Consider the following 16,646-nt stretch of genomic DNA (forward strand, 5'->3'; position numbering starts at 1 on the left):
GTGAACATTTCTTTCTTTTTCATAAACACCAACCCCACACTATTGGTATTTAGAGGTAAGGATTGAAAATAGTTTTTTATTTTGTCAAGACACCACTAGGACTGCATTATTATTATTTGATGGTCGTAGCTTGCTCCCATATGTAGATTTAGAATTAGATAGGCATTTATCATACCCTTGTTGAACTTCAATAAACACCCTTAAATTGTGGTAACTTGTGTCTGTCTTGCAGTTGATACCATGCCTTCCTTACACATGCTACTGCCACTCTCGTCTCCCTTGCCCAAAGGGTGTGTGAGGGCAATGAGGTAGCCTCCTCCACAGCTGATGTCATCAACCAGAGCAAACAATTGACCCTGCAGCACAAGCGGGCCAGGGATCTGACCCACCAAGCTCTGTCACCATCACTGAGGGCTCCCAGCCTGGAGACCCACGGTGCAGCTCCCAACAACTCCAGACAACAAATTAGTAGGCAAAGAGCCCCATTGCGAAAAGGGGCCACATGTGACCTTCATCAGTGGGTGTGTGCGGAGGCCGGTGGAAGGGGGTGTTTGGGCAGGGGAGTGTGTGGGGAAGGGGGTGTTTGGGGAAGGGGTTTGTGTAGGGGAGGGGGCTATTTGGGGAGGGATTTGTGTGGGGTGGAGGTGGGGAGGTCAGGTGGGTGTTTGGGGTTCAATACAAAACATTTCATTTGGAGCAATTACTAGACATTCCTTTTTTGTGTTTACTGTGATGGTGCATGTTATTTACAGAGGAGGGTAAACTCAAAAAGGTTCACATGCAGTTCATGTCAAGCCATGCGCCCATCCCTGGCCTTCATGCGCTCAATGCTCACATGCATGGGACCAGCTGGTGCTGCATCCTCATCCTCTGGGGTAGGCATGTCCAGATCTGGGGGCAGGGGCATATTGCACCTGACGCAGATGTTATGCAACATTGCACAGGCCGGGACTATCTATCCTATCTTTTACATCTTGTACATCAGTGCATCAGTGCACCCCCACACCATTGTAGGCATCTGAATCGGACATTCAGGAGGCCAAAGGTTTGCTCAATGGCCACCTGGTTCTCACATGGGCCCTATTATGTGCCATTTCCTGCAGCGTCTGGGGATTCCTCAGAGGGGCCATTGGCCATGGAAGCAGTGGGTATCCAGTGTCACTTACAAGTGGGAAGGACACTGGTGTGGCTCATGATGCCCGGCAGTATATTGCCTGTCACGCGGCATCTCAATGGTCAATCTGTTCATGCATGTCCCATTCCACATTTTGCCACACTGTTTCACGTTCCAGTCCTTGCATGCATATTACAATGGCAAGGGGGTTATCCAGTCAACATGGAAATACTTGCACACAGTGCACGGCCAACACACATTGCATTTCGGTATCTGACTCTGAGGGCGCCATGCCATGGGGGTGGTCTGGGCCTGTGCATTGCCACCTGCATTCCCATCATCTTCATCCTCCTCCCCCTTCTCGCTGTGGACTCCTTTTGTCTCTGCTGTAACTCCCGCCCCTGCAGCTGTAGATTGGAATGCTGCGCCTCGAGCTCCATGTTTGCAATGATGACTGGCAGCATGGTTGTGTTGGGAAGTGTTTTGGGGGATGGTGTGGCCCTTTTGTACTTTACCTTTGGGCATTGGGTGCACCTGGGTGGATTTGGTGTACCTGTAGCGTTGTTTCCTTTACCTGTGTCTATTTACCAGCTCCTCTGAGGTGTTATCATCTCTGCCTTGGTTTGGCCTGTATTACTGGAAAATATTGTCCGGTTTGATTTTATTTGATTTTGCATTTATAGTGCGCATATCTCGAAGATAACCTAGCAGCAAACTGCATCTAGGCGCAGATGATTCATATAGTGTTTATAACCTAAAACAATGCCATTCCATCAGAAGACTACACAAACAGATAGGTTTTCAAATGTTTACAGAAGATTGTTAGAGAATTTATTTGACAAAGGTGTATCGACAGAGAATTCTAGGCTAGAGGGCCTGCAACAAAAAAAGGCTGTCACCCCAACTAGTAGTTCTGGGGGGGGGAGGGCTACCAACAGACATTTGTCCATCGAGCGCAGTAATCGGGAAGGTTTATACAAGAAAGGTTTTACCAGAAAATCCAATCTCTTAATGTATTGGTGATACCATGGTGCCAATATTACCAGCACAGGTTTCCTGCCCATCTGGTAATGTTGTAAGTATTACTGGCATAGCTAATTCCAGATGAGGTGATACCAGCACGATCATTCTGCCTACTGTGTTCCGGCAAGCTCGTACTTTCCCGGACTGGTTAAAGGGCTGGTAAATTCATATGTACACTAAATAAATAAGTTGAAAATTCATTTGAAGGAAGGATCATACAGATTTCAATTTTACTCATTTAGGGTTTCCTCTGAAAATTACAGCTTTTCATATTGTGCACTCTACTAATTTAATAATCGTTAAAAATTGAAACAGTGCTTTACTAAGTTGGTAGGATATTTTGGATCTACACATGTTCCAAAGTATAGACCCAGCTAGGATTTGCTTTCATTACCTTATTACAGAGGCCTTTTGACCTGGGGGCTCTAGAATTACATCTTGTGCATAAAATACTCATTATATCTTCTGCTGTAGGGACTAAAACCCAATTTACCAATTTGAGACTTTCCCAATTATGTGTATTGTCTGTTGACTTGTTATATAATTACGAGAAATAAGAGATCCAACCATTTTCCCTTATGGGTTTAGATTGGACTTCATTCTAGTAGTTCTCTTTTTGTTTTATCAAATTCCAGTAATGACTATAATTTTTTTCCCATAAATAAGTCATCATATTTTCATGATTTCTTTGGTAAGCCTTTGCTTTCAAATTTTTCAAACCATTTTTATAGGCCTGTTTTAGTTTCTTTAGGTTATTTCTTACTTGGAGAGACTCACCTCCTGTTTAAATGATCCTTCTAAATCCTTTCCTGTATTCCCTTTTCATTAATTGAATGTTAGAAATGTTAGAATTGCAATTGGGCCTCTTTTGTGGCCTCCTGAGTTTCCTCGGGTTAAGGGATTTTTTTATGAAAGCCGTAAATTGGTAAATTGAGCATATTACCTTGTTTATTTTACCATAACAGTCCAAGATATCTTCACCCATTTTCTGGTTGAAGTGGTTTATATCCCCTTCAGCCCAAAATAGTCTGTTTTTCCCTGTGGATACTTTTACTTTAGCCATATAACTTGCACAACTTTAAGTCAGGATACCATACAAAGTCACCAATAGCCTTACATTGTCACTTGGGAATATGTTTGTTACCCTGTAGTTATATTGAAATTTTTGCAATTCCTCTGATGCAAACACAAAATCAATCAAAGAGGCCCTTTGGCCGTTATTCTAAGTATTAGAAGGAGACTCCCTCAAATTGTCTTTCTCCCTGAGAATAGTCAGGTTACAGCCTTCAAAAAAGTAATTCCATTTCACTCCCCTGCTGTCTTGCACCCCCTTTGCTTTGAGACTGTGTGAGTACATCTCATCATTTTGAGCATTGAGACAGTTGGTATTAAAGTCCCCTGCTATTATGATTAGGCCTTCTGGCCTAGATTCTTTCCACCCACTTAGTGACTCATTAATGAGCTCCATCAATGCCGTTTGTCATGATCCCCATAGTTACAATAGACATTTATCAACAAAACATGCAAGTCACTTCCCTTTGTAGTGAAAACATACGGAAAGTATTCCTTGCACATCTTTGTCCACAATTTCCAATTTCGTTATGATATCATTTTTTAGCTCGATTAGCAACCCTCCTTTCGGGCGTCCTAGTGAGCCGCCAACTGCCATTTGTTGGTGGATAGAATAACCATAAAAATTACCTTTTCCATCAGGAAGGTTTCTTGTAATACCACAATATCGTATTTAGACAAATCTTCAGTGGAGCCTCCCTGCTTTATTAAGTGTCAGACGCCCCTCGTGTTGTAGGACACCAGGCTAAAGATTATATCATTATATCCCTCTTTCTGGCCCTCAATGCCCTTGATACAAGAGGGCTGGGACAATCACAACCAATCTCTAGAATCTGCGACCATGTTCTCCCCCTCCCCTATTTTCTCCCATGAACCATCAGTTATTTTTGCTTTTAGGAAGGCCTGCCTTTCTTGATTGTAAGTTCCCCATGCACTTCTATCGATCTTTCACTCACTAGGATATATTGGGGATTCAATAATTTTACAAATGACACAACCTCTTTGGCGAATTTCATCAATATAGAGCAAACTTTGTTCTCTTATTTGTCTGGAAAAGATTGTGATTTTTGACACTTCCCATCTTTCTTTGTCGCAGAATTCCACACGATCAATGTCTCTAGAACAGAGTTCTTTGAGGCCCGGGATGTCATGTAAGGTTGACAAAATCTGGGGCCTATTTAGGTACTTTACGTCCCGTTCTTTAAAGATTGCCTCCATACTGCAACATTCCTGAAGTTCCTGCAAGGCTGCATGTCTCCATGGAGGAGAAGCAGAGTTGTTACTCTGGAAGTTTCTCTTCCATGCATCTAATTTTCCCTCTTTTAGTTCAGCCTTGTGATTCCTTGTAGTGGGTGTAATTTCACAAGCTACCGGTTCTCCCTGAATTGTTTCTGATGTTACTGCTGCCATCAATTTATTTAAGTCCAATTCCTTACAACTCACCTGTTTCTCCATAGTGGACACAACCATTTTTGGTTGACTCTTTGGATTTAAGGCTTGACCCCTGGGAATTACTATAATTAGGGGGGCAGTCTGAGATAGGACCTTCTGGTTCTTGTGCAGAATATCCTTCTTCTCCGAGAAAGAATTATGGTGTAGTCCTCAGCTTGGATACCTATCCTTCTCCCTGATTCAGTATATTTGTTGTTTGGGGTATTAGCCAGTGGGCCAGGTCTCCCTTCTGTTTTGTTTGACAGGCTTCCCGTCTAGCCGAGAGGCCTGCCAAGCTCAACATGTTTGATCGGTTAGTTTGTATAATGCCGGAGGGTCAGACAACGGGGTCAATAGACATACATTTTGGTTCAGGCTCTGAGAGTAATTTCCTTTCTTGGGATTTAAGTGAAGATCTTCTTTTTCTGTTTCCGTTGGAGGCTTACAAATCTTTCGCTGCAGGGGACCATCAATCTACCTGAGGGGGATTGTTTGTCTTTATGGCAAGATGATGCCCCATCAATGTCGATTAATGAATACTGTGAAGTAGATTCCCTACAACCCTTAGCAACCCTTATGTATTGTTTTTCAGGAAATCAGGGCTATTTTCAGGCCCTGTTTCAGCGGTTCTTACTTCCGACCTTCTCCCTGTTACAAAGTTGGTGTATTCAATTCTGCCCCTGGGTTTCTGGGGCCTTTCTGATATTTTATCAACTTTGCTTCCTTCTTCTTCCTGTTTACCATATGGCTTCTCTTTCTCTTGATTGCTTGTTTTTCCATTGTTTTGTTTATCAACCCATGGTTTGTAGTTTTTGCCTCTGAAATAGTTGGGTCCTTTATTCCCAGAGATTGGTCTGAGTCCATTTCCATTGAGCCAAACCGGAGAAGTTCTTCAATTAGTTGCACATTGGGAGGGGTGTCCATAAAAGCAGGTGATTCTGTCCTTGGGGCTGTTGGTGCCGTAATGTTCTTAACAGCGTCAATGAGATGATTATGACATTTAAGTCTGCTTCACTGCTTTCAAGATTCTCCAAAGGGGGATTTCCTGGTGTCATGGTAGTGATTTGTTTTTGGATATCTTCAATTCTCATTGCAGATACAAGGACCATTCTCTGAAAAAGCAACTGAGTAAATTCTTTCTGTATGTTCACTAGGTTATTTACAATCTCCTTCACTTCATTTTTTAAAAAGAGATTCACTTCGTCCCTTCTTGCAATAATTCTAAAATTAAGGTAATTTTCTTAATTTGCTCGGTGTTATTATTTGTTTCGTCTTTTAAAACATCAAACACGTTAACCAATGAGGTTAATACAAAGTTGAATGCAGCTAGTGACTGATGGTCCATGCTAGACTCTTTTAGGTTGCCACACACTGAATAGTTGGAGTGGTCAGATAAGTCCAGACCACAAGATCTGTCTTCCTCCATGGTTGTATTAAACAACTCGTGGGTATTGAATGTAGATTCTCTGTCGGGGTAATCCTTGGGTGGTTTTTCCTCTCCTTGTTCCACGGGGTTCTTGCCCTTGAAAAAGGAAACTGAATGGACATTCTGACCTTCCAAAGTTATCAGCCCACCCTTCAGTTTGGGGGGATCGTTTTTGGGACAGCAGCCACATTGGTTACAAAACATTCCCTTATTTTCCTCTGAATCAAGTGGCTATTTAGTGTATAATCCCATTTTGTTTGTTTTTCCTAGCAGGCTTGAGGCTGATTAGTTACCCCCAGTCTATGTTGATTGGGGTCAGTCATTTTGCTACTATTGTGACGCCTGTCAAATGCATTACATGCATCACCGCCAACCACTGTAAGTGGCACATCAGCGGTACCTGTGTCCGCCGCCCTCACCACACCAGTGGTCAATGGACCCACCACCAGTCAGCAGGGAGACACATCACCCCCAAGATCCATCTCTGGCAGGCCTGACAAGGCCACAATCTGGGATCCCCATGCTGCTGTCCCTCTTGTGCACTCAACACCATCACTGGCACTGCAGCCAGCAGTCCATGGTGGCAGGGCCACCACCACTGATGAAGAGGAGGGAGACGACACGTCTTACCCCTCCGCCTGTTACAGCCCTGACCCACCACACAGCCCTCCACCACTGCCACTGCCCAGCATCTGATTGCTGAACGCAAACCTATGTGCCAATGAGGACAGGCAGTCAGAACCCACCACCATAGCATGCCAGCGCCTGTCAAATGCATTACATGCTTGCTCTGTTTCCAATTTCTGTAGATAATTAATGAAGTCCTCATTACAGGGCATTCCTCCCTTGACATCACTTCTTAATTTCGTGGCTATTGCGGAATAGCCAATTAAAAATAGCCTGAAGCCTTTGAATGGGTAGCAGAACTCTTTGATAATTGTTGTTAGATATTGTTAGTCGGGGGTTAGCGAATTGCAGGCAGCGGCCGTCCTCATTGTAGTCCTCTGATAAAAGATGGGAAAACCTCAGGACAATTTCCTTTCGTTTACTGGATATGTCCACGCTAACCCCTCTTCTCAGTGATTATAGCCGCTGTATCGGCTTTTCCACCTTCCAACCCCCGTTCCGCCTGAGCTTACCAGCATGCTTCTGGATCTTCCTTCTGATCGCGGGGGAAAGTCTTCACTAGGTCCTGCAATTCCTCGTCTCCGCCGGCTCCCGCAGAACCTCGCAGAACACTTTTACACACTTTCGCTTTGCTTTTGCCAGCAATTCAGTTTTTAACACGCTGCAAGGTCTTCTGGGTGATTCTGTTAAAAGCACAGTGGCCGCAGCACGATAGCACAGCAATATGGCCAGGAAGCTCTCCTTGCAACAGCCTGTCCTCCTTCACTGCAGAACACTTTTACACACCTTTTATACTTTCAAAATAAGATTTGCAACTGTCAACTGTCAACGTTCGAATCCCGTGGCAGAGCTGACTCAGCCCTTTGTCGTTGTGAGAGAGTCTGCTGCAGAGTCTTTTGGACAGTGTTGGGCAGAGACCCTACAGTGTTTTCTCCAGTTTCCAGTCAGGGTGGATATACCCTCAGTCCTCTTTTTACCTCTACTCTGAGAGGATTCAAATTACCCAGCAAGCCGCGGAGCGGCCGCGGAGTCTGCTGCAGAGTCTTTTGGACAGTGTTGGGCAGAGACCCTACAGCGTTTTCTCCAGTTTCCAGTCAAGGTGGATATACGCTCAGTCCTCTTTTTACCTCCACTCTGAGAGGATTCAAATTACCCAGCAAGCCGCGGAGCGGCCGCGGAGTCTGCTGCAGAGTCTTTTGGTCTTTGGGCTCTGCGGCGCTCTCGCGACGCCTGCCTTCTCCCTCTGAAAGTCTTCCAAAAGTGCCATAATCACACTCCGGACCGCTCTCGAAGCTGAGAAAACCTGAACTAAGTCTGAACTAAGCCTGAACACACCTTTACCCTGACCACTTGTCTGGTCGCGTAAGTAAGAAACCCCCCTTTGCTTTCACTTTCGCCACCTCCCTACTCTTTCCTTCTGCGGCAGTCGCAAACCTTTTCTTAACTCTTTTTTGCTGCCACCCCGCTCGCTTTCCGGGTCCTCTTACCTATTCCTCCGTTCCTCCGCTCCTATTCACTTCTTCCTCCGTTCCCGCCCTTCCCTCCACTCCCCCTTCGGCACCGGCTCGGTCTACCTCGCTCGCTTTTCGTGTTCTCTCACCTCTTCACCTCCCTCTGCACTCCCACCTTCCCCTCCCCCATCATCCCGGCACCCGCCGGGCCCCTCCCCCTCTCTCCCCCCGGCCCGACCGCCCGCTGGTCACCTGCAACCACCGTTGATCCCCCCTTCTCCCCACGGCCCGACCGCCCGATTGTCACCTACACTTACCGTTGATTCATCCTCCCTTGCATCACCCCCGCACGAACCAAGACTCCGCTGCACCCATTGTACTTTCCTAAGCCATCTGAGACTCCACCCATCCCTGCAAGAGACCGATTGGGCCAGACCGGTGGATCTTGTGGCGAATAACACTATTAAGTGACATAGACATCACCCCGAAACCCCAAGCCTATCACCCCACAAGAGACCGAAAGGGCTTGACCCTTGGATCTTGTGGTGAACAACACTACCCGGAAGCAACCATTAACGAAACCCCCAGCCTAAAACCCCACAAGAGACCGAAAGGGCTTGACCCTTGAATCTTGTGGTGAACAACACTACCCGGAAGCAACCATTAACGAAACCCCCAGCCTATCACCCCACAAGAGACCGAAAGGGCTTGACCCTTGGATCTTGTGGTGAACAACACTACCCGGAAGCAACCATTAACATCAAACTAAAAACTAATAAATACCGGAGACGCCACCTCGGGGTCCTCAACCCCTCATCCTACAAGAGACCGAACGGGCCAGACCCTTGGATCTTGTAGCGAATAACACTATCAAGTGACAAAGACGACATCCCGAGACCCTCAGCCTATCATCCCACAAGAGACCGAAAGGGCTCGACCCTTGGATCTTGTGGTGAGCAACACAAACCGGAAATAACTACAACTAACAAGAGCTCATAAGAACACTCCCATTAAGACTGCAATCGACAGCTTTAATTACCCCCACTGGAGATCGAACGGGCGAATCCCTTGACTCCAGTGGATACTAGTCCTACGTTTACCACCTCACCCACAAGAGACAGGAAGAGCTTGACCTGTGACTCCCGTGGGTGGCTTTATTACCAACGGAGCACATACTCCCCTGGAAACTGCAAGTACTGCTGAGAGACTAATAGGCCATTTTCTCGGATTAGTCAAAAGGAGACCAAAAAAGACCAGGCCCTGGGATCCTCTACCCAGTAGAATCATTAACGGAGACAAAACCTCTCTGGAAGAACTCCTAACCTGAGAGACCGGAAAGGCAACCGCCTGCACCTCAACTATACAACCCTTTCACCTACAGGAGACCGAAAGGATTATTCCTTGGATCCTGCAACTTGTCCCTCTAACCTCAAATCAACAGTTCACACGCATCCTGCGTAGAAAACCGTACCATCCACCCAGAACCTGACAGTAAATCTCCTGCTACCAACCCTGCTACGTCTCACACAGAGCTTCGCTCCTCTGGCAGGTGACTCACAGAAAGAAGAAATGACGTCAACTAGACCTAAACAACAACCAACCGTGCGGCCAAAAACAAGACTAAGAACCAAACTATGCACAGCAACCTTGTCTGTCCTCGACGTATCACAGCTGACGCTAGAACAATCACTTTCGAGAGCTCAATCAGCAAAACTCGCACGGAACCAGCAGATACAACACGCCTCCCACGACACTGAACACTACCTTATTGAAGATGACCTGTTCGAAGCAGAAAATGCTACAACAACTCAAATAAACGCCCACCCAAGTCCTCAAGCTCAAACCAACACAACAGCACATCCTAAGCACAGTACGCTGAAAGCTGAATACCTGCTTACTTGCGAATTTGACAACAATTATGACGAAGTGTTAAGCGCAGCTCAAGCAAAACTCGTTCCAATCAAATTCTCAAAGGATAACTACTTATCTGAACCTAAAACCTATGATGAACCAACCCTGTCAGAGATCATCTCTAATACATCACACTATCCAAGCTCATCAAATACACCCGAGACTCTACTAAATGAAAATATAGTGCCCGAAAAAATTACGCCCGATAGTGCAGAAATTGGCAAAAAAACGATAAGAACGAATATCATCCCATCCATAGACAGCACTAAACAAACCGATGAAGAACAATTCGATGAAAAAGAACTAAAAAAAATCTGCGACGAGCGGCTAAACGAAACACAAGATCCTTCAAACATGAGCTCAAGACAAGGCCAATCTGAGGAACCAACTATACCACCTCAAACATCAACTGGGGACCGACACCAAGAACTGTCTACAGTTCCTCAAAGGCAGACGCACAATAAAGAACCACACATACACAGCACGTATGCTGCCTCAAATGATCAGACCATTAGAGAATACACGCAAGCTTACGACGAGGAAAAGAAAAGCCAAGAGACTCCAAGTGCCGCAATAAAAGGACAACAAGTATACAAAGTCAGTGGTCAACATGCGCTTCAAACAAACGAATACACAGGAGAGCCCAATTCATTAACAGCTGATACACAGATTACTAACACAGATCATACAGACCCAACTGCCATTGGAATTGGACCGCATGAACCTTTTAACGGAAGTGAGCCTCACAAACCTCTCAAACCGCAATTAGAAGAACAACGGATTTCCACAACATCACGCAATTCACAAACTGTAACTCAACAAGCAAAAAAAGAGAAAGCAAGACTAGCTAAGCTTGCATGGCTGCAAACCCACAACTCAAGCAAATATCCACAAGCGTCTGAAAATATTAACAAACAAACTATAACCAAAGCAAAAAGATTATCATTGGACATTACAGAAATCGAATCTATCATGTTAAATCTTGACAAACGAAAAGAAATATTCGGCACAACACCAGAAACACATAATTCACAGATGACCTCAACGCCTTGTCTTTTACAAGAATTTGGAAATAGAACAATTAAAAAAGAACACGAGAAGATCCAACCAGGAAACCATAAGTTACCCAAACAATTTAACTATGATACAGATGAATCTTTTTACACGCCTGACATCTTCAACAAAAACGAGCAGTCAAAACACGCAGTATATGCCTCAGAAACCAAACCTTCAAACCCACCAACTGAGCATAACGAACAGGATGAAAACCCCAACCCCAGGATTCCAACCACGATGCTCGACCTGCAAAATACGTTGATTGCAGTGCTCTCGCAAACAATGATACCTTTCATTAAGATCCAAGAATCAATCAAGGATAATATCAAGGATCAAGCAACTCTGTTAGCCATGATTCACTCAAAGCAGATCTACATCGAGAATTTCATCAATACAATAGAAGTCCGACTGAACTCAGAAGCGGAGCAATCAAATCGCTGGCAACAACGACTAGCAGAAATGGCTAGAAGCGATCGACAGGAAAAAACAAACTTAAACTTTGAACTACTTACCCTTCTCAAAGCACAGCGAGAACAACAACAAAACCAACCGATGGATGTAAGACATAATCAAACATTAGTTCAACAAACAAATGAAAACGTTGCACAAAGTACAAAAGCACAACTACAAACGCCGGGCATAAACACCATTCAACAGAGAACTGCGACTGCCTTAACTCTACATCCAGAGGTACAAGGCGACGGCCAGCTAAAAGAGAATAAAATAGAACAATACAAGATCTTCTCGAAAGAAAAAACAACCAATGCTGCAAAATCAACACACCCTAAGGCTATAAAAAAACGACAAACAGGCTCTAGAGCGTTCCTCAGAGCAATAATACCCACTGAACTTACTTCACAACCAAAAACAGTGGACTTGCGAGAAAAAACCAATTCAAGAACTGCTGAGAAGAAATCAGCGGGTCCGATCAATGTCACTGCTAAGCAGCAGAACGGAATACCACTTTTAGGCCATCAACTCAAATCAGACTCCGCTTCGCAAGAGGATGACCTACTAAACTGGACAACCCACGAAGACCAAGAACCGCAAGATACGCCACCAGATATACAATCGGAAACATCCCCAAGTTACATAATAATTGATGAATATAACAGTACCCGAGACCTGCAAACAAGACTGCCATATGAAGACATCTCAGAAAGTTCACTACAGGAAAATTCAATCGCATCATTTGTTAGCGATGGCTCTTTATCAGTGGAATACTATGATCAAGTCATGGACAATTCTCTCACTATACATACAACATTCACATCGGACTGCATTTTGCCCACGTTTATAAATCCACTGCAACAAAATCAAATCTATGAAATCCATATTGAAAATCGAATCAACAGAAAAGAACCCCTTATACTGAACAGAACAAACACTCTCCGCCTGCTTGGAGCAATACCACAACTGCAACATATAACAACAGCTAAGATCGATTTAATCACCTTTAAAGATCATAAGCACCTAGACAAAATTGTCGCCGAAATCTCGAATCAGGATGATCAAGAACTGATTGCTTCACAAGGCGCTCAACTTCTCAAACTTGGGTTCAAGTGCTGGGCCACCACAACAACAAGGAAACTCCCAGCGAGAAACCAAAGGCCCGTTTGCGCAAATGAACACCACGCCATCAATGAAAAAACGATCAGAGATAAAAGAGCAGAACAATCGAACAGTCAGGATCGCCCCTTTAAAAGGATATACGATCTAGAGCTTTCAACTACAGAAACCACTTCTTCAAGAAGCTCAGTTTACTCATACTCATAACAATTAAACAACACAAATTTCACATGGTCACTTTGCTCATGGAACACAAGAGGGAATCTTCACTTATATACTCAGCCATCAAATGATCTTGAAAACTTTCAAATCATATGTCTACAAGAGACCTGGATCACCGACACACCAGCATGTGACGGCTTCCTTGCTTTCCTAAATCCTGCAATAAAAAAAAAACAGGGAAGACCAGCATCTGGTCTTCTGACCCTAATCAAAATAAATCCCTATTGGAGGGTACTGACCACCGAAAACATAAACCCTTGGATTCAGATGACCATAATAACAATAAAGACCCACCAAGACCAAAAAGAAAATGATGAAACAAAAATCGCCATATTGAATCTCTACTGGAATCCTGTAGTCATTACAACTAATGAATTCATCGACGCTGTATTTATCACAGTCGACAACCTAGCTGACACTTACAGAAACTTGGAATTAATACTCTGCGGAGACCTAAACATCAACCTCATTACACCTAACGGTACTCCACGACGACCCGAACACCTATCGGCTAAAGCGTCAAAATGGATGAAAGAAATCCAGATTCGAGATCTCAGCCTCCTAAATCATGCAAAAAACAATTTAACGCCCTTTATGCCAACATGGAGAAGAGCCTCCTCTGCAGCAATTATCGACTATATCTTTCTCTCACAAACCCTGCAAGATTCGGTCGACATTGCTCAAACCATAGTTTGCGACAACAGTGATCACAATAAGCTAACAGTTCAGTCACACCTTACCGGACATCAAAAGCCATCTCTAGGACAACCTTTACTTGAACTGGACGGTACATCATCAAGACTTCGCATTCCACAAACAATACTACCATTGCTTCCAAAGAAATTATCAACTTCCAAAAAACCGGACTTGGAAAAACTGAATTATGAATGGATTCTGCTCCCGTTCCAGCAAACAGTTGAAAATCGCTCACAAAAAACTCATCTGCATAGTTACAACGAGGAAATAGCAGCAAAAAAAAGGAGCTGGCGAAACAGATAAGACAGCTCAAGAAAAATAGACAACCAGGAAACATCATTCAGATTGCCAAACTAAAACAAACCTACAACAACTGGAAAAAATCTCAAAAGGCAATATTACTACAAACAGATGCAGAAACAATGATGAAAACATACCGGACGAATAATACCAAAGATCTCTGGAATCTTCTGAACGAAAACCATCAAAAACAACAAAAGCTAACAGCCAACGTACCAAAGGAGATATGGGTCAGTTATTTTTCAACTATGTACGCAGCTCTTCCTCACTCACCTGAACAAGAGGAAAGTAAAATCAACTCAAAATGGTCAGTACCCACTTCATATGAAGATCTTCTATTCATGATCAATCGACTTAACACCTCAAGAGCGCCGGGCCCTGATGGACTTTCGAATGCCATGCTCAAACAAGACCCCTCGGCATGGGCAAGTTTTCTGCACAAGATAATTGATATTATAAACTTACACAACCAAATTCCTACTACCTGGAAAACGGCAACAATAGTCCCCATACACAAGCAAGGCCCGCGTGATAACCCACAAAATTTCCGCCCCATTGCCTTACTCGACCCTTTAGGGAAACTCTTTGCATCAGTCCTACTAAAACAACTCACTGCCTGGGCCAACTCGACCGGTAGATTCTCAACACGGCAAACTGGATTTACTCCCAATCTTGGAACGAACATCAATCTCCTTCTTCTCCATCTCATTAAACATGAAGCGCTTAACACCAAGACCATGATATACGCCGTGTTCATCGACTTAAAGATGGCCTTTGATGCAATACCTCGGCAAAAATTATGGGCGAAGCTTAAGGCATGGAACTGTCCTCTGAACATTCTTGAGCCCATCAAACTACTATACTCAGACACTTCAATAAAAGTCAGGCTCACAAAACAAGGAATGACCACTGAAGCAATATCAACATTTAACGGACTAAAACAAGGATGTCCCTTAGCAGCGACTCTTTACAATCTCTACACATCAGATATTGAACAACATCTGAAAAACAATAAAGCAAACCCCCCAAAAATCAATTCAACCCCTGTATCCATAATGGCTTATGCAGACGACATTGTCTTAATGGACAAAACCCCATATGGCCTGCAACTTTCACTCACAGCTCTGAGCAACTACATGACCCAAAATGATCTAACAATCAATATCACTAAAACAAAATCTATGCAACTGACGAAATTTCAAAATAAAGCTAAACAACAACCCACCTTCAATATCAATGGAAACAAGTTGGAAAACGTGACAACATTCAAGTATCTTGGCATCACGATTAACCAATCAAATACAGAAGCAGAATGGTTGGACAAAATTGAACAGAAGGCGCAAGCATTAGCACGCCAAGGCTGCATCCTACACAGAAAATTCGGAAAGTTTTCATTTAAACCGATAATTGCGTACTACAAGCAAAAATACATTCCAATAATAACTTATGGCACAGAAACAATGCTGAACGCACAAGAAGTAAATTGGACGAAATTTGAGTCTATATTCTGGCGTAAGATTCTATCAATACCGAAATCGTACCCCATGCCACGAATAAGGTACGAACTTGCAACTCAATCTATCGGCTCCATAGTACGATGGAAACGTCTGGACATCTATCGTAAACTCCTGTCCGACGACAAGACACCGGCAATCAACATCCTCAAAACTAAAACGGCGACCTTAAATACCACAGTTCTATCAAAATGGAAAAAATCTATCACCAAGGAAATGGAACAAGAAGAAATATCTCAAGAACTTCTAACGAAGCGTCCCCAACATGCCAAAGTCAAACTCCTACAAAATGACTGGATTAAAACCATCGAACAGAAAAACTCCTATAAGCGGACACTATACTGTAACAAGGACAACAGAAAACTAAATGAACCACAACCATACCTGCGATTATTTCCCGATCCAGTGATTAGATCAATATTTTTGAGAATCAGATTGAATATCCTGCCGACAAACTACTATTTAGCCATAACAAACCAGATCCCCAAAGCAAGGAACTACTGTCGGTTTTGCGAAATTGAAACCATCCCGGAGACCATATTCCACCTAGTCATGGAGTGTCCGGCGCTGGCAGCTCAACGCAGGCAATTTGGATCCCATTTCGATCTGGCTTCACAAGAATTGGACGAAGATGAAAGATGGAATACTATCCTCAGCGGAACAAATAACAAATACATATTTACAGTTGTCCTTTTTCTGACTAACATTCTGGATATCAAGCAAAGAAAATTGTAAAGCCCTTCTTACATTTTCTTTGCTATCGTATAAGATTCACAATGATGCAAAAGTTTATCACTAAACTAAGACATCAAAAAAAAAAAAAAAAAGATTTATAGCATTGTTTCCTTTGCAGCTAATATGAATGGACTGTATTCCAATAGTTGGTATTTGTGTTATTATTTCAAACACAAATTCAGATTAAGCTTTATAATGGTGTTTCCTTTGTAGCTACGATTGACTTGTAGGTCTAGACAGCATGAACTGGGCTGAAGAGTGAGGCCTCCAGTTAAGGACTGGAAAGAGTGCTACAGATTTTCGAAAGTTCATTGTTAGTTTTGGTCATGGGGTTGCAACCTCTGTGGGAGGAGGCTTGGTGGGCGGAGGGAGTTGTTGCAGGATTGTTCTGGTAGAGTGAACATTTTAGCTCTCTATACTTGTCTTGCTGCTATTTTGTTCATTTTCAGGGAGGTGCAAAAACCATGCTCTCGTTTCACTAGATTTTAGAGAGGTGCATC

Source organism: Ambystoma mexicanum, chromosome 11 (assembly GCF_040938575.1).
Source record: "Ambystoma mexicanum isolate Mex_15411 chromosome 11, UKY_AmexF1_1, whole genome shotgun sequence".
In the NCBI taxonomy this organism is placed as follows: domain Eukaryota; kingdom Metazoa; phylum Chordata; class Amphibia; order Caudata; family Ambystomatidae; genus Ambystoma; species Ambystoma mexicanum.